The sequence below is a fragment of the Petromyzon marinus genome, unplaced genomic scaffold, assembly GCF_048934315.1.
Source record: "Petromyzon marinus isolate PM22_M1 ecotype Great Lakes invasive population unplaced genomic scaffold, UKy_Petmar_22M1.pri1.0 PM_Scaffold_25, whole genome shotgun sequence".
Classification (NCBI taxonomy): Eukaryota; Metazoa; Chordata; class Hyperoartia; order Petromyzontiformes; family Petromyzontidae; genus Petromyzon; species Petromyzon marinus.
Window position 1 is genome coordinate 362,441 of NW_027423224.1, and position 19,247 is coordinate 381,687.

The following is a 19,247-nucleotide window of genomic DNA, read 5'->3' on the forward strand; positions in this document are numbered from 1 at the left end:
GCACTCTCGTGGATTCCAGCTCCAACTGGCACTCTTTAAGCTGTTGAACCAGGCTCCTGTTCTCTCTCTGGAGAGTCTCTCGGTTCTCCATCAACTCCTCCTGCTGCTGCTGTAGCTCCAGACGGAGCATCTTGTTCTTCTGACAGAGCTCCACATTCTGCTGGCTCATCCTCTCCGTTTGCAGCGTCATGGTCTCGCGGTAAAAGTCTGAGATGGAAAGCGTAAAACGACGATAAATGAAGATCTCCATCCCAAGCATGGCCAAGACCAGAACGCCAACGATCAGCAGCACCATGCTCAGCTCGTGTTGACGGCACGCGGGACGGAAGGAAGTGTGAGACACGTCACGAAGGGGCGTGATATTTATACCAACGTCAATACCGGATGTAACGTACGCTATGACGTACCAGCCATCCCTGCCCACTTATTGTCAATCATTGCTCACCACGTGACTCCACGGCCCCGCCCCTAACCGTGCAGCTCCTCCCCCATACACTTCTTCCGCCTTCCCCACGTGACGCGAAGCGAGCCAATCAGGCGAGAGGCGGCGCGCGGTCGGCCCCGCGACCGCTTTCCGCCATTCTTGCAATGGGCGGCGGGGCCGCGCAGGGTGGTAGGGGGGCGGAGGGAGGCGGGGGGGAGGGGCCAGGATGGACGAGGGGGAGGGGCCAGGAGAGATGAGGGGGAGGGGCCAGGAGGGACGAGGGGGAGGAGCCAGGAGGGACGATGGGGAGGGGCCAGGAGCGGGAGGGGGGGGAGCCGTGGCGCCGCTCTTGGGCCGCGAGGCCTCCCCCTGGGCCCGCGGCGCCACGCGGAGATCGCGACAGCAGCAGGAGGTGGTGGTGGTGTTTGTGTTTGTAGGCACGGGAGAGGTGGTGGTGGTGTTTGTGGTTGTAGGCACGGGAGAGGTGGTGATGGTGTTTGTGGTTGTAGGCACGGGAGAGGTGGTGGTGGTGTTTGTGGTCGTAGGCACAGGAGAGGTGGTGGTGGTGTTTGTGTTTGTAGGCACGGGAGAGGTGGTGGTGGTGTTTGTGTTTGTAGGCACGGGAGAGGTGGTGGTGGTGTTTGTGGTTGTAGGCACGGGAGAGGTGGTGGTGGTGTTTGTGGTTGTAGGCACGGGAGAGGTGGTGGTGGTGTTTGTGGTTGTAGGCACGGGAGAGGTGGTGGTGGTGTTTGTGGTTGTAGGCACGGGAGAGGTGGTGGTGGTGTTTGTGGTTGTAGGCACGGGAGAGGTGGTGGTGGTGGTGTTTGTGGTTGTAGGCACGGGAGAGGTGGTGGTGGTGTTTGTGGTTGTAGGCACGGGAGAGGTGGTGGTGGTGTTTGTGGTTGTAGGCACGGGAGAGGTGGTCACGGACAGGCGGTGAGTGCCGGGTGATGGAGGGGGGGGATTGCAGGGTGAGTGAGTTAATGAGGAGAATTAATAGGTGAGGAGGGTGAGTGAGTTGAAGGGTGAGGTGAGTGAGTGGGTGAGTGATGAGTTCACGACAGGGAGATTGGGGCTGAGTGAGTGAACGCAGCGCACGGTAAAGATCCCCTGAGAGCATTCGCAAGAGTTGGACATTGAGTGCCGCTGTCAGGGTCCACACGCAAATTACTCACTTGGCATGATATACAAATTAACCATTGTAAACGATAACTTTAAAAAAGTCCGCTATTAGTCAGAACTAATGCGATGTGCATTTAGCATATTTGTAGCACTTTATAACCAACGTCAACATCGTCATTTAGAGTAACCATTAGTCCATACGTGTCACTTGCTAATAGTCCCCGGGTCAATCACAACTTTGCCGTGCGTGCAGGCTTTGTCTCTGGCTGCTCGCTAGGGCTGCGATGCCTTTCCATTCCACAAGATGACGTGCATTGCTCCTTCCACACCGCGACAATATTTACTGCAGTGTTCTATAACGCGGCAGTTGCGCTGCTGAAGAACACCGCGTTGTGTAAACTCCCTCGTTACAATGACTAATACAGGGTAAAGCACAGTCCGTGATAACAGCGTGAGATGCGTGTGTCGGCTGAACAAAGACTGAGGCGCGTGGGGAGCATCAGGAAGCATCCAGCAGCATCCCAATGCCTCGTGTGACGCTGTGCCCAGGCAGCCGTACAACCGCACATTCCTACTCGCGCGACGTGGTTCTGTTGACTCAATCGCGTCATATCCACTTAGCATCCACGTTATAAAACGTGTTCCCTAATACATCTATCGTGCCATATCCAAATGGCGTTATGAAAACACGCGTTAAGGCAGAACGAACTCTATAAACTATTTTTATTTTACCAGGTGAGACCCACTGAGCTATGTGGCTGTTTTCCAGAAGCGACCTTTCCACAAATGATAGATCAGCTAAATGGCTAATCACGTTAGAAATGTGTAGCACCAGCCACAAATACTCTAGACATGGGATCCCCTTTGACAGGGTCAGTGTCTACTTAGATTCACTCACTCCGCCTATTGTCATGTGGCGTGTGCAGCTGCGTCGTGATACTTGGTAGAGTGCTGTCTTTAAGGCAGAGAGCTTTACAACCGTGTGCAGTGGTTAATTTGCTTAACAGCTTTACACCGAACTCCTTGCTTGTGGTAAAACATGTTTGCGACTTTGCTGATCGAGAACTATGCAGATTTAGATTCATAGTAACATGTACTTGGTGTGAGATGAACTTCCAAACAATTTCCTTTGCTCAACATCTTGCAATTAATGTCTTTTTAAATGGTCAGCTTAAGTGATTCCGTGATGGTTATGTAACTTGACCATTAAGATAATCTATGGAGCACAATTATTTCAGTATTATTTGTCATAAGTAAACTTTAAACTGAACCCATATGTGATATTATATTGCCTGATTATTTTAATTTAGTCTACATGCTCTTCTGGGGATATTACCCCACATTTCATTGATGTTCCCTTTGACATTGGTAATTGACATTGTCACACCATAGTAATTCATGGGCAATTATGTAATTCTCTCTGTGTCTATCTCTCTCTGCATCTGTCTGTGTGGGTGTCTCTCTCTGCCGGTGTGTGTGTCTCTATATGCGTGTCTCGTGTGTCTCTTTGTGTGTGCCTCTCTCTGTGTGTGGATGTCTCTCGGTGTCTGTCTCTTTCCTTTTCCACGATGTGGTGTTGTATTTACATGCAAATTCTACCTCTAGCCCCGCCCACTTACCCTTGCGCTGAGCTTATCTCAAGCCAATATAACTTCGTGTTTCAGCAGCTTTCTCGCTATATTTTTTCACCTGATGATGGTTGCTTGTGTTGCAATCGAAACGTCGTGATATATTATTTTTTTCTACCTACGTGACTTTACCGAAAGAACCAAAGAGTATTGTGATTGTAATTTTGATAGTGATCGTTGTGGTGGAGGTGGTGATATTGATGGTGGTGTTAACGATAGCGGTGATTTTGGTGGTTGTAATGGTGGTATTGATGGTGGTTGACTATTACCCCTCTCGTGTCCTTACTTCCACCACCAGGTTTAAGAATCTGCCGGTGTCTGTGCTGGAGGTGGACGTCTGGATATCTGTGCGGTCTGGAGCGGTGGACAATAGACTCCTGCAGCTCAACCAGGTGGACGCACTGGGCAACGAGCAAGATGGTGGTGGCCCTAGAGACCCACTTACTCCCACAGAGAGCCATAGACTCACTCAGAGAGCACTCACACAGAGAGCCAAAGTCTCACTGACACAGAGCCATAGACTCACTCACATGGAGACACATAGACTCACTCAAACAGAGAACCATTGATTAACCCACACAGAGAACCACAGAGTCACTCGCACAGACTCACACAGAGAGACATAGACTCACTGACGTAGAGGACTATATGCAGTACATCCTCGTCTTTTATGTAATGTGTTTCGCTTAGCGCACACCACACCCACTATAACTCGATTAGCACATGACGGACTGCTCTTATGAGTGGTGTGGGTGTTGGCAGCGTTGTTCTGTATTGCTGGGAGCTGATGCTGTACCGGTGCGCACTGTGTTACGTGGCGTGTCATCCTCTTCCTCAGCCTTTGTTCCAGCATCTGTGTGTAGTGTCATCTCACTCACTCCCTTATAGTTTTCACTCATCATATCTCCCTTTCATGTCCTTTGTATGTATTTTGATGAATGTAACACAATTTTTTATTATTATTTGGCTGCTATAAATTTCCACGTCATAAGCTACTTCATTCATCTATCATTTGTGGCCAGTTCGCTTCTGAAATAGAAGCTAATAGCTTAGAGGGCTTTACTAGGTAAGATAAAAAATAGTTTATTTTTTTGTGATTTGCTTACCTTTCCTATACTTTTCACTTCGATTGTGTTTTTGCATCGTTTGTTCTTGTAACTTTCTGTACCACCCCAACTGGAAATCTGTGAAAAAGGGCTTTTTAGATTCCTCCAGTATAAATAAAGATTATAATATAGATCTTCTACATATACACAACACATTTAAAATAAACATAGAAAACAGTGTACTGTACTCTCAATTAAAAATAATAATAAAAGTTATATTGTGCTAAAACGGAGTCTCCCCCTTTACCGTTTTTCCTTGTAGAAAAGTTTTCTGCTTGACGTAAAATAGCTTTAAGCAGCAATTTTCGACAACGCAACCCCCGCGTTAAGCAAGGATATGTTGCACTCACTTACACAGAGAGACATAGACTCAAACTTGATTTGGCACTTTCGTGACTGCAGGAATTACTCTTTGGTTATTTCGGTAAAGTCACGTAGACATAGACTCGCACAGAAAGCCATAAACTCACTCGAACAGAGAGACTTGGAGTCAATCACACAGAGCCATCGACTCATTCAAACACAGATGATGATAACAGATACCCATGAACTCACATTGAGACCCATGGACTCACACAGAGACCAGTAAACTTACCAGACCTGTAGACTCACAGAGACGCATAGACTTACAGAGAGGTATAGACTTACACAGAGACCCATAGACTTACAGAGAGGTAAAGACTTACACAGAGACCCATAGACTGGTGAGCGAGATTTGAACTCGGATCACCAGATTTGTAGCACAGCACATTCGCCGATACACTACCGTTCACCTTACACACTCACACACGCACTCACATGCTCACTCATTCACGCAACCAGACGCTCACTTACACATTCAATCAATCACTCAATCACTCACACACTCGCGTTTTATTGCATGTAGCAATATCTTCAGGAGCTAAATGTCAATTATTGAGGTCTGTTAAGATAAGCGAGTGTGTGGGTGTGTGGATGACATAGCAATAGTGGGTGAGTAGGTGAGTGAAGAGGTGAGCTCAGTAGCATGTTGCAGGTCTTCCCCAGGACAAGGCGGGTCATATTTAGGGTGTGTAACATGTTGATTGACTGGGTTGAGTGTTGTGTTTGTGAGCGAGTAGGTGAGCTCACTCGAATGTCGCAGGTCTCGCCCAGCGTTTTCCAATCAAAGATTAAACAGATGAATGAGTGGTGGGATTTTTGTTATTGTTTTCAGGTGAGCAGCACCACCTTAACACAAATATCTGTATTACACCTTCATACATGTAATAGCTGTGTCCGTCTTACACCTCCATTTTCTTAGAAGCCTCTGGATTTGACATAGGGCATCTTTTTCTGTGTGTGTGTGTCTGTGTGACCCAGTCCTGAACCTTCCCTCGGTCGACTCACCCTCTAAAGAGTACCTGGTGCAGTGTCTATAATAAACATCAGCAATTGGGAGAGACAAAGGTGGCCGCGTGCATGGTGTTGGCCACATCACATCCCCACAGCGGATTTTGGCGAACCATCGAACAAAGGCGGTCGCTGCATCGCACTTTCAGAAGCGCTTCTGCGGCCGTCTCGAACGCTCTTCCTTCTGATATTAGAAGCCACTGGAGCTGTGCACTTTTACATCTAGATTGAAAACTCATTTCTTTGGAACTACTTTTTGTGCTTACTTTGTTGCCCTTCCCCTGCACCTCCGATTAGCACGGTTGGCTACGTACCATGCAAAAGAAGTTCAACATACAAAATACATACCACCCCCTCGTGTGTTCCACAGCACAAGGCTCCACAACTTGCCCTAACATGTCTATTGAGGCTACTTTGGTGACCTGTGTGTGTGCATACTTAATTATCATTATTTTATTAAATGGCCTTCATCAACAAAGGACACGAGTCCATTGAGGGACGGGGACAGCGTGGGACCCTTCGTGGAGCCGATTCTCGCAATGGCGGAGGAAGAGTTGGAGGGATGCAGCAGAGGAGGGGGTGGCACCGCACGATGTTCGTGCTGAGAGTGAACGTGGCACTGGGGGAGGCTCCGGAGTTGGGCCTCTTCAGGGCGACTGGCGATAGAGTGGAGAAGTCGAGGTGAGAGTGACTCGGGGAATGGGGGTGAGGTGAGTGGAGGGGTGACTCGGGGAGTGAGATTAGTGGAGGGGTGACTAGGGGAGTGGACGTGCACCTGATTATGCACGAATGTGAGTGGACTGCCCGTGCATTCATCATCATTATGGGCATCATCACCAGTGGTAAATCCACTGTTTGATGAAGGCCTCCCCAAACCAACGTCACTTCTCGTGACGCCTGCGCTGTGACATTCGGCCCCAGCACCTCCTGTGCATGAGCTTCCCACCTCCTCCCCTCCAAGTTACTCTTGATCATCAGCCATCGTCACTTCCAGAAACGTTTTCATCTGCGTGTTGCTTTTTCCTTCTCATCATGGTCAACATGAGGAGGGATCTTACCTCTGTGTATGTTCTCTCATCTGCACGTTCCTCTGTCTTGGTGTGATTTCGAGCACGCGTCTCTGCATGCTTCTCTGCGCAGGGTTTGTTCTGTACGTGTTTTTTGAGCTGGTGGCCGCGTCTGAACCGTGTCGTGCCCGTCAGGATGCCACTCAATACAAAACAAATGGAAGGAGTGAAATTATCTTGGGACCACAGCCTTGTCTCAATTCTTCACCCCTGGTGTACAAGTCAGCAGCTGGGACCATCACTGCTATCCATTAATATGTACGGGCTGCTAAGGATTCTCTTCATCTCTGGGTCTCTACCTCTAAATGATGACTCTGAGTATTGACCGCAGTGCATTTCTCAGCTCTATCGAGTACCCGGTAAGATCGAGAAACTCTCAGCTCACACGGTGGCTTCGGGTGATCAGCCAATGAATACATCAGGATGTGCACCCTCATGAATAACAAACGTGCATTGCGGAAGGTGCCGACTGACTGCCATGCTGCATACTGCTGTATAAATAACCCACCCACACATGCACAAGCCTGTGTGGGTATGCGTATTATCCGGTAATTGTATAGTGTTTCGCGTATTGCGCGATGAACTTGGCAACACCAGTACCGATGACTAAAGTGGTTTTGGGCTAACCCGAGGTCGACTCAGCCTCCAATGAGTACCTGGTGCGGTGTGTAAACATCACTACTCGGGAGATAAAGGCGGCCAGGCATGGTGCTGGCCACCCTCCCCATTGTGTACCATGCTGGCTTTCATAGTTGCTCGCTAAAAGCACTTGCCTCAAGAGTCCGTTGAGGTTATACAGACAACCTTTGTGTTTGTGTTTAATGTTTTAATTGGTAGCGGTGTAATTTTAAATGTAATTTTTTTTCATGGCCGACTTGCACTTTGGCCACTTCCAGACCCAACAAATAAATCTGTTCCTTTTCTTGGTGGCGGTGGTGACGGTGGTGGCGGTGGTGGCTTTGGTGTATATTTATAGAGTGCCTTCTCTCTTGACATAACAAGCACAAGACGGTGACAGAATGGAATGATTTAGATGGCAGGGGTGTACAAAGTTTGAGGAATAAGTGACAGCGATAGACAGTAATGGGATCGGAGAAGAGTAGGGACGAGAAGGAGTGGAGGCTTAAGGGGAGAGAAGAGGTAGAGAATGGGCAATGGAGAAGAGGTGGGGATTTATGGGAGGAATGGAAGAAGGTTAAGTAGATGGACCATAAATGAGGTTTGGCACAAAGAGGAGGGACAGAGACAGAAGATTGGGAACAAAGAGGACGAGAGAGGACATGGAAGGAGATGAAAGAGGCAAAATTATGTAGGGCAAGTCCATGGAGAGGTTTAAAGACCAGCGACAGGTATTTTAAAAGACAGCGGTAGTGAACGAGAAGCCATTGGAGTTGAAGGAGGAGAGGCAAAGTGTGAGAATTAAAGGGGAGATTGAAAATAACTCGTGCAGAATAATTTTTTATTTGGTGGAGGGGAATGAGGGCAGATGCAGGGAAATCAAGAAGAAAATTACATTTGTAATTAGAGGTAGCTCTGTTATATCCACTTCTGTGGGTGACTGTCTAATACATATGTGGTTCATAAAGCAGTGCGCCAACCATAAATAACTCTGTCCGCGTGTGATTTTTTCTCACAATTTAAAGGATTTCAACTGCACGGCAGTGCGTACAACTGTAGACCCCTAAGTCGTATGCGCTGTGCAACTTTTAGGCCTTGTAAATATTCCCACACACAGATCTTCTTAATGCGATGTTTTTTTCAATTGTAGAGGATTATCATCGTTAAAATGTTTACTCAGGCACGTGTATATGCATAAACACGATTTGATCAAGACTTGTCACACTAGACTTTCGCGACTACAAAGTAGAGAAGTAATGCATGGTGCTGTTTTTGTTTTATTTTAATTACTTAGATTCGCTCGGGGAGGGTACATGCGGAGTGTTTTTGTATCTGAACGTGTAAACGTGACTTTACCGTAAAAAAAACAAGTATACTATTTTCACTGATACAATTGTGAAATCTATTGTTTCCAGCCTGCATAATTTATATTTGTTGTGATTGGTTTTATCATCATTTACAGATTTGATTACTGTTACCTTTAGACAACTGTGTATGGGGTCACCATAGTGTAAAGGTCATCTCCATATATGGGGCTGCCAGAGGCATATGACAAGAGAAATTATCGATTACCGTCCTGCACTAATGAGTCCTAATTAGACGAAACCGGTCCACAGTTGTCTTTGTCTCACTGCTGCCTGTTGCTGGGACGGCCACGTGTTCTCAACGCTTTGAGTCTGTGGTCTAAACCAGGGGTCCCCAACCCCCGGGCCGCGGACCGGTACCGGTCCGTGGCCTGTTAGGAACCGGGCCGCACAGCAGGAGGCGAGCGGTGGGCGAGCGATCGAAGCTTCATCTGTATTTACAGCCGCTCCCCATCGCTTGCATTACCGTCTGAGATCCGCCTCCTGTCAGATCAGCGGCGGCATTAGATTCTCATAGGAGCGCGAACCCTACTGTCAACTGCGCATGCCAGGGATCTAGGTTGCACGCTCCTTATGAGAAGTCGGAATCCGTAACTTATTATAGTCTGCGCGTGGCCTGCCTATTATTGTATTTACCACTTCCGTCCGCGCCTCTCTCCCGCACTGTGCACTTGTCTCAGTCACAGTTTTGGTGTAAAGCCCACAAGCTAACCCTCGCCAAAATGAGTAAAAAAGAAACGTCGTTGGAGAGCTTCTTTGAAAAGGGGGAAAGGCCCAATGATGACCCCCCCCCCACCAGTCCGTGAAAAAAATTTCTTCCACGAAACTGGTCCCTGGTGCCAAAAAGGTTGGGGACCGCCGGTCTAAACGACAACTTGGTCACAAATTCAGTTTTTCTGAGCTGTTGGTCTAGATAAGTTGGAGAGGGTGGGTGCATGCATGCTGCACACCTATGTATGGTTTTTCATCTAAGATGACTCCCTGTCCCTTTAAATGCCGTGAATCCTACACCTGGAGGGTGATGGTGGTAACGATGGTGTGGGTGGTGACGTTGGTGACGGTGGTAACGATGCTGAAAGTGGTGACGGTGGTAACAATGGTGTGGGTGGTGATGATAGTGACGGTGGTGACGATGGTGATGGTGGTGACGGTGGTGACAGCGCTGACACTGGGACGCCTGCATGGCGCGACTGCCTCTCAAGGGCAAAGCTGGGCCACGTGGTTTGCGAGGAATGCAATCCCCTTTGCACTTCTAAAGGGCACCCCCAGTGGCAACTTTTTTTTTTGCACAATAAGAAGGCGACTCAGCATTTCACCTGCAAGCGGCTTTGCTCTGCACGTAGGGGTGCTGATTGCTCGATGTAAAATACAATTGAGTAATGTCCGATTATCACGGTTGGCTAAGCACGGTGCAACAGAAGGTCGACATACATACAAGGATCTTATTGCAGCCTCGTAATTTAATAACACACTGATCCACATTCTCGCATTTAGCCACAAACACGCGCAGTTGAGCACACCCACAGCTAGACGATAACGCGTGCTTCTCTCGAGTTATCTGCTGTCATCTGGCTCTCGTGATCGCCGGCCTTGCCTCGCCACAGCTGCTGTGGAGTCGCCTTTGTGCAGAATATAAATTACAACGTAGAAACGCATACAGCCCCTGTCTACTGATCTATTTTATCATCTGTAAAACAAGTAATCCTGATTTGTTTACAGATGTTTTACTAACTAAAAGTCTATCCTCCCAAGAGCGGGTGAGTGAGCGGGTGAATGTGTATGGATGGGTGGGTGAGCAGGTGGGTGGTGAGTGGGTGGGTGGTGAGTGGTTGGGTGGGTGTGTGAGTGAGTGGGTGAGCGAATGGGTGGTTGAGCGGGTGGCAGGTGTGTGAGTGGGTGGGTGAGTGAGCAGGTGGGTGGTTGAGCACTTGGGTTGGTAAGCGGGTATGGTTGGTGGGCGGGTGGGCAGGCGGGTGGGTGAGAGTGTGAGTGAGTGGGTGAGCGGGTGGGTAAGCAGATGGTGAGTGTGTGAGTAGGTGGGTGAGTGAGCGAGTGAGCGAGTGAGCGGGTGGGTGAGCAGGTGGGTGGATAAGCAGATGGCAGGTGTGTGAGAGGGTGGGTGAGTGAGCGGGTGAGTGGGCGAGTGAGCGGGTGGGTGGGTGAGCGGGTGGGTGGGTGAGCAGTTGGGTAGGTGAGCGGATGGGTTGGTGAGTGGGTGGGTGGTGAGTGTGTGAATGAATGAAGGAATGGGTGGATGGTGAGTGGGTGAGTGGTTGAGAGCGTGGGTGAGCGAGTGAATGGGTGGACGAGTGAGTGGTGAGCAAATCGGCGAGCGAGTTGGTGAGCCAGTGGTGAGTGGGTGAGCGGGTAGGTGGATGAGTGGTGGGTGGGTTAGGGGGTGAGCGGTTAGGTAGTGAGTGGCTGGGTGAGCGAGTGGATGAGCGGCTGGGTGAGCGAGTGGGTGAGCGGGCGGTTGAGTGGGTGGGTGGTGAAGGGGTAGGTGAATGGCTGGGTGGTGAATGGGTAACTGGCTGGTGGGTGAGTGTGAGGGTGAGTGGGTGAGCGGGTGGGCGAGTTGTGAGCGAATGGCAGCGCTGCTCGTGAAGCTGAGTCTCTGTGAGTCTCTGTGTAAGCCTCCGTGTGTCTCCGTGTCTCTGTGCGAGTCTGTGAATCATGAGGTGAGTTTATTTGCGAGTCTTTGCGTGCGTCTCTGCGCGAGTCCCCGAGTCTCCGTGTCTCTCTCAGGACCCCCTGGATGCGTTGAGGCAGCTCTGATCGCGTAACTGTGAATCTCTCAAGGCGGAGTTCTCCAGCGGAGAGTCTCGCGTCTTGTCCTGGACTCGCACCCAGGAGTCTTTCGCCCAAGAGCTCCTGGATCTGCCCCACTGCCAGGACCACTGCGTGCATCTCCACGGCAACCGCCGTAGCAATCGCGGCAACCAACATCACCGCGATGGTCACCATAGAGACCGCCATGATTATAGCAACTTCCATCGCCATAGCAGCAACCACCATCACCACAGTAATCACCGTAGTTACCACCATCACTGTCAGCAACCATAGCGTAGCAACCACAATCAGTCTAGCAACAACCACCATCACCACAGCCACCAATATGGCAACTACAATACAGCAATCAACATAGTTGCAATCACAGCATAGAAACCACATTCACTCTAGCAGCAAACCACCATCACCACAGCAATCATCGTAGTAACCACCGTCACCAAAGCAACCACCATAACTGGAATCCAATAGGAATGAGTCATTATGTTGACGATGATGTTTTTGTTGCTGCAAGTTGCAAATCAACTTTTTTCTAAACTCAAATGAAGAAACACCATCTCTACCCCCCCCCCTTTCCTCGCGCTCGGTTGCCTAGCGACGCCGTGTGTGCTGTAAGTACCAATAATAAGTTCATAGTTCATTTATTTGGTATAGCCCTGTGAGCCATTCGGCTCTTGAATCGGGTGCAACCGCAACAAACAAAAAACATGAACAAGAAAACGTCTTAAAGTGATTATGTGACTGTGCAAACAAAAAATACAGGAAAAAAATATCAAAATATTCCTGAAATAGCACCGTACACCAACGCTGTGCGCAAAAATCCCAGTGGGATGTAAGTCAAAATAACAACAACCACAAGACAACTAAGATTAAGGCCATCAGTCAACTCCGTACTACAATAAACAAAAACATGGCCAAAACAAAAAAAAAACCTTTTCGAAATCACCAAAATAAAACCCATAAATGCAATGTAACAGTGATCATAGGGACTGTGACCGAATTTTTTACAATAAACTACATAAATTAATTATAACACCAAAATCTAGAGCCATATTTTAGGCCACTGAATAGCAGTGGCAGCTAGGGTTGTACAACTCCTCTAGAGCAGTTTTGAGTGAAGATCTCATAGGTAGTGATTCAAGTTGCAGTTTATTGGCAATAGCATTCCAGACCCTACGGGCATCAATAGCAAAGGCCCTTCAGTTTTAGTATGGCAATAGGGAATGTGAAGCTGGTAAATAAACACCGAGTTGTCTCCAAAGTCCGTGTCTCCGCGATCTCTCTCCCTGCTATACTAAGGTTTTTAAATTTTTCCCCCCTGATTCTGCTGAAGATTTCCTCTTCATACTTCCTCGTCTCCTTGTTCTCGAGTGCCTCTTCTCATTGCGTTCTGGATGTCCATTTTAGTCGTAGGTTGCATAGTACCAACCACTGAGGCATGGACAGTCCTAAACATGGGATTGGAAACTGCAAAACAGGGAGTGGCTCTTCTTTTGAATAAAACAATGAATGCGGTGTGGGAAGCTGCGAATCTCAAGTAACGGTGGGCTCACCTCCCATTATCGGGAGTCAGGTAATGGTGGCTTGGTCACAGGAAGATGCGCTTGAGAGTCTTCCACTCTGGTGGTGGGTGTCCATCTCGGACCCCATTAAAACCGACAGTGGCCTGGTTTCAGCCAGCTGATGAAAGTTGTAATAAATAATTTCATCATCGCTTGCAGTTGGGGTTGGCATCGTCCCCCTCTCCTACTTATGCCCATCCATCCTGGGTTTAACCAGGCTGGATTGTGAGCTCACATCACGTGAGCTCTTCCAACGGGCAATGCTTGAGTTGACTGGGTCATCTAGCCAACATACCCAGCCTCCACATGCTCAAGTAGCTTATGTTGGGGCAGATAGAGGGTTATAAACGGACATCACACAGGCTGGAAAAGAGATGGATTGATGCAGTAAAGGAGAATGTGGAGCCGAGTGTATTTGCTAAAGACGGCGCTCAAGGGAGAGCTGCATTTTGGGGACATGGGTGTTACGAGATAAGAAATAGGCTGAGCCATTTTCCCAAAGAGCACTTGACTCTAGAGCCTGTATGGCTATTAGGGGTTCTTTGTCTCAGCTTTTTGTGTGGAGGAGAGGGAAAGAGTGCTCTTAGCAGAGAGAGAGAATTTCAAATATGATAATAACAATGTCCATCTATCTGCGATAACATCACTGGCATCCCAAGACTAATTTTTTTTAAGCCTGCCCTGGGACGGCTGACTATTTCCATGAAACAGGTGTTTGGCTTTGTGTGGGAGGGAACCGGAGTACCGGGAGAAACTCCACCTTGCACATGAGAGAATAACACTCACAGTTCTGCAACCAGATGGAATTCACAGACCCACTTGCTGTACTGCTAGATAAAGGCCTTCCTATGTATTATCTGTAGTAATGCTTTTTTTTCTAGATTTGAAGCTTTCGTGACTGCAAGGATCCATACTCTTTGGTTTAATTCGGTAAAGTCACGTAGGTAAAAAAGAAAATAACAAAAATCACGACGTTTCGACCACAACACAAGTTGCCTTCATCAGGTGAAGGGACCGAGCTGTCATTAGGACAGCGTTGGAGTGAAAACAGCCAAGCCCAGGTCGCGTCATTTAAGCTGTGTGGAAGCAAAACGCTTGGCCAAGGAATTAGCATAAAAATGAGCATGATGTACGTAGGAGGTGCATGGGCCATGATGGACCAGCAGCGGGGGGGGGGGGGGGGGGGGGAGTAGAGTGAGTGAGTGGAGTGAGTGAGTGGAGTGGAGTGAGTGAGTGGAGTGAGTGAGTGGAGTGAGTGGATGGAGTGAGTGAGTGGAGTGAGTGAGTGGAGTGAGTGAGTGGAGTGAGTGTTTTAGAACATCTTTCCAATGATTGCTTAATTTGAAACCATCCTGTTTGTTGAAATTGTGTCTGTGTTTGTAAATCTGAATTGCCTCGTGGACAAATCTCTGATAAAAACCCGTGGGTTTGCAGAGAACCTTGGTATTGGAGAAAACTACATCGTGATCACCCACAGCATTGTAACAGTGATCAGCTACGGCAGAATAATTCGTTCTGCCGTGTTTCAAATCTGATTTGTGCTCGCGAATTCTGTCAGACATGTCGCTTCGTCTCCCCGATATAGCAATCACCACAAGTGCAGCTCAATTTGTAAACCGCGGGGTACTGTAAGTCAGGAACGACATCCTTCACGGATGGGATCAGGTCACGGATTTTGTGCACTGTATTGAACCGGACCAGGATCTTGTGTTTGTTTGGAATTTTGGAGATCTTTTTAGTAACGCCTGCTATATATGGTAGAGTGATGGTTTTGACCGGAGTATCAAGTGGTTGTTTCTGTATGGAGGGAGAAACAGCTTGGCGGATGGTATGGTCAGAGTATCCGTTTCTCTTGAGGGCCAGGTGTACATGTTTTAATTCACTGGTCAGGTGGTGTTGGTCCGAAATGCAATGTGCCCTGTGGTATAACGTTTTGATGAGATAATTATTTTGAGCTGGGTGGTGGTGGGAATCAGGTTTCAAGTAGGAATCTGTGTGGGTGGGTTTCCTGTAGACCGAATGCCCCAGTGAGCCATCAGGTCTCCTCTCAAACAGAACATCCAAGAATGGTAGCTTGCCATCTTTCTCCACTTCCATGGTGAATTTGATGGCGGGATGTCTAGAATTGATGTGGTGTAGGAAAAGGTTCAAAGCTGGGAGGCCATGTGGCCAAATGACGAAAGTGTCATCCACATATCTCTTCCACAGGGAAGGTCTGAGGGTGGAAGTCTGGATGGCGTCTGATTCAAATTTCTCCATGAAAACATTGGCTATCACTGGTGATAATGGAGAACCCATGGGGATACCCTCATTTTGTTTGTAGAAGCTGCCATTCCAAGTAAAGTAGGTAGGTATTGGTGAGGCAGTGTCTAATCAGCGCAGGTGTATCGGGGTCTAGTCCATGTTGGACCAAATTTTCAATTATTTCAATGGTATCAGGTACCGGGACCTTGGTGAACAGGGAGACCACATCGAAGCTTGACAAGGATATCGTCAGGGGACAGTACAACGTCTTTGACCATAGAGACCAAATGAGCTGAGTTAAGTACTGCTGAGGTCTTGCCAGTGAAAGGTAGCAAGGTATCTGACAGAAAACATGCTAGCTTATAGGTAGGGGAGTTGATCGTGGATACGATGGGTTGTAGTGGAGTGCCTTCTTTATGAATCTTGGGGAGACCATAGAATCTAGGGGGTCTTGCAGCAGAAGGTTTTAAGGAGGGACGTTTAGTTGGTTCGCTTAGGGAGGTCGAACTTGTGATGATCTTGTTGGTTTTTATAGTTAGGCTATTAGTAGGATCATTTTTAATGTTTGAGTAACTTCCATCGTTGAGTAGGTTCTGGATTTTGTTGTTGTACGAATCTTTATCCATAATTACAGTAGCGTTGCCTTTGTCGGCTGAGAGGATGACTATATCACTTCTGGTTTTTAAATTCGCGAGTTCAGAGCGTTCATTTTTGCTTGTGTTGCTAATGGGTTTCTTAGCATTATTCTTAGCTCTTTCGGTAAAGTCACGTTGAAGGGAAACAATAAAGTAATAAAATATATATAAAACAATAAAAAAAATTCTCACGTTTCGACCATAACACAAACGGTCGTCATCAGGGTGTGTCGGTTTGCATAAATTTATTTATTTTTAAACGGTGCATTTATATATTTATAAAAAACGTCAGCGCCACGTGCAGCGATTTGGCAGTTTATTTAGAAGGACTAGTCCATCTATGTTCTGAAAAGAGGAGGGGGGAGACGAAAATTAATGTATGCTGTCTGAAAGCCACTGTAAGCGTGAACAATCAATTAAGACCTGAAATGGTTTATCAAATCTTTCCAATGATTGCTAAGCCAGAATCCATTTTCTCGGTTGAAATTGTCTCTGTGCTTGTATATGTGGATAGCCTCATGAACGAATCTCTCATGGTAGCCAGATGGCTTACAAAGAACACCGTTTAAAATACACCGTTTAAAAATAAATAAATGTATGCAAACCGACACACCTGATGACGATGGTTTGTGTTATGGTCGAAACGTCGTGAGAATTTTTTTCTTGTTTTATATATATTTTATTATTTTATTGTTTCCCTTCAATGTGACTTTACCGAAAGAGCTAAGAATATGAATTACTGCAGTCACGAAAGCTTTAAATCAACATTTCTTAGCATTCTTAGGAATAGTGGATATTTCAGCTCTCGCAACGTCTGCTTGGATGTGTCCTATGCCTTTAAGGGCCGCATCGACCTGAAAGATGATATCTACAGGAATGTTTCGGGGTGACAGCAAAATTTAGCCCTCTAGCCAGTACTGTTTTCAGATTGTCCGAAATCGGGGTGCTACTCTGATTAATGACGATTTTGTTAACGTCTAGTTTTGTTATATGTGGGACTGGGTTCTTCTTCGATAGGTGGTTGAATTTAGAAATCAAGTTAGCTTTGTATTTGACTGAAAGTGAATCGGCAGAAGAAGCAGTCATGTTGTCTACGTGGTTCCAATCAGCAGGTGACATTTTTGTGTTAGCGTTAAATGAGCTTGTAGGAGAGTCTTGTCTAAAGTATCGAGTCAAAACGGAGTAGTCTTATCCTCTCTGAGATAAAAGATAGGCTGGCCTTAAACAGAATCTGTTTAGAATTCGGTGAGGATACAGCAGCAGATGTTAGTGTGAAAGCGATGGGTATTACCTTGTTGTCGCGGCATCTTTTGAGGAAGGTCAGCGTCTCGATGAGCTTTGACTTATTGTCCCGTTGTCTGTTGAAAGCGCTAACAGATAGGTGAAAGCCCTCCCCGTAGAGGTTATCAATTCTAGATTTGAAGCTTTCGTGACTGCAAGGATCCATACTCTTTGGTTCTATTCGGTAAAGTCACGTAGGTAAAAAAGAAAATAACAAAAATCGCGACGTTTCGGCCACAACACAAGTGGCCTTCATCAGGTGAAGGGACCGTGCTGTCATGAGGACAGCGTTGGAGTGAAAACAGCCAAGCCCAGGTCGTGTCCTTTAAGCTATGTGGGAGGAAGCAAAACGCTTGACAAAGGAATTAGCATAAAAATTAGCATGATGTACGTAGGAGGTGCATGGGCCATGATGGACCAGGAGCGGGTGGGGACCATGACAGACCAGCAGCGGGGGGGGGGGGGGGGAGTAGAGTGAGTGAGTGGAGTTAGTGAGTGGAGTGAGTGGAGTGAGTGAGTGGAGTGAGTGAGTGGAGTGAGTGAGTGGAGTGAGTGGAGTGAGTGGAGTGAGTGAGTGGAGTGAGTGGAGTGAGTGAGTGGAGTGAGTGGAGTGAGTGAGTGGAGTGAGTGAGTGGAGTGAGTGAGCGGAGTGAGTGAGTGGAGTGAGTGTGTGGAGTGAAATATGCAGCTGTGAAAGTTTGGAATACCACTACTTGAAGAAAAAATTACTGTACCATTGAAAATTTGTTTAATGTGTGGTTTGATTTAGAACATCTTTCCAATGATTGCTTAATTTGAAATCATCCTCTCGGTTGAAATTGTGTCTGTGTTTGTAAATCTGAATTGCCTCGTGGACAAATCTCTGATAAAAACCCGTGGGTTTGCAGAGAACCTTGGTATCGGAGAAAACTATATCGTGATCACCCACAGCGTTGTAACAGTGGTCAGCTACGGCAGAATTCGTTCTGCCGTGTTTCAAATCTGATTTGTGCTCGCGAATTCGGTCGCTGCTGGTCCGTCATGGTCCCCACCCGCTCCTGGTCCATCATGGCCCATGCACCTCCTACGTACATCATGCTAATTTTTATGCGAATTCCTTTGTCAAGCGTTTTGCTTCCTCCCACATAGCTTAAAGGACGCGACCTGGGCTTGGCTGTCTTCACTCCAACGCTGTCCTCATGACAGCACGGTCCCTTCACCTGAAAGGCCACTTGTGTTGTGGCCGAAACGTCGTGATTTTTGTTATTTTCTTTTTTACCTACGTGACTTTACCGAATAGAACCAACGAGTAAATGCTTTTTTTCTATATTTCACCATTACGCCCTGTATGGGTTGGTGAAGCGAGGGGGGGCAGGACTGATTCTTCTTCACTCGACTGCTTTCAGGCCATGGGTTTGTCGTGTGGTGCATCTAAGCACTGCAACTGCTCCACCTGATATTCCTTTGCACCGTTGCACGTAAGATATTCTATCGCAATGGATTTTCCAGATTAAATATTTTCTAAAATAAAAAATGCAATGCAGGAAAAACAGAAAAACTGCCACGACACGGTGGGCAGGTGTGAGATAGAATGGATTAAAATGATCACGACTGAACACCCATCCCGAGCACACCGTAGTGGTGTTCACTTCATCTGGTGGCGAGATGTTAACGAACACCTTGTGAAAGGCCCAAGGCAGATCCCTGGGTTTGATCTTCCAAGAAGCTCATGGTCCACCCTAAACCGCATCCACTGCACAAACCATGGCAGATGCAGATAGCTGATGCACAAATGGAAAATTAAAAACTCTCCAGTGTTCAACTGTGGTCATCCAGAACAGACCAATCAACATACAATGAAGCAATGTCCGATCCACATGACAATGACACACTGCGCTACTCTTGACGTGGTTATCTGGCTTGACCACCTGAATGTGAAATTGTAGTTGTTACTCTGCATCTACATCAGCCATCTGAAAACAGAAGACAAAATGATAGGGGAGGGAGGGGTAGAGAATGGGAAATGGAGAAGCGGTGAGGCTTTAAGAGAGGAACAGAA

General features: G+C 47.3%; 1 long non-coding RNA gene across 1 annotated transcript; it reads left to right on the top strand.

The window, feature by feature from the left end:
* The first annotated feature begins 736 nt into the window (after positions 1-736).
* Positions 737-5,707, top strand: LOC142923037 (uncharacterized). Its single transcript, XR_012940485.1, has 3 exons — positions 737-836; positions 3,473-3,566; positions 5,622-5,707. It is a non-coding gene; the product is annotated as an uncharacterized LOC142923037 (long non-coding RNA).
* Positions 5,708-19,247: the final 13,540 nt, after the last annotated feature.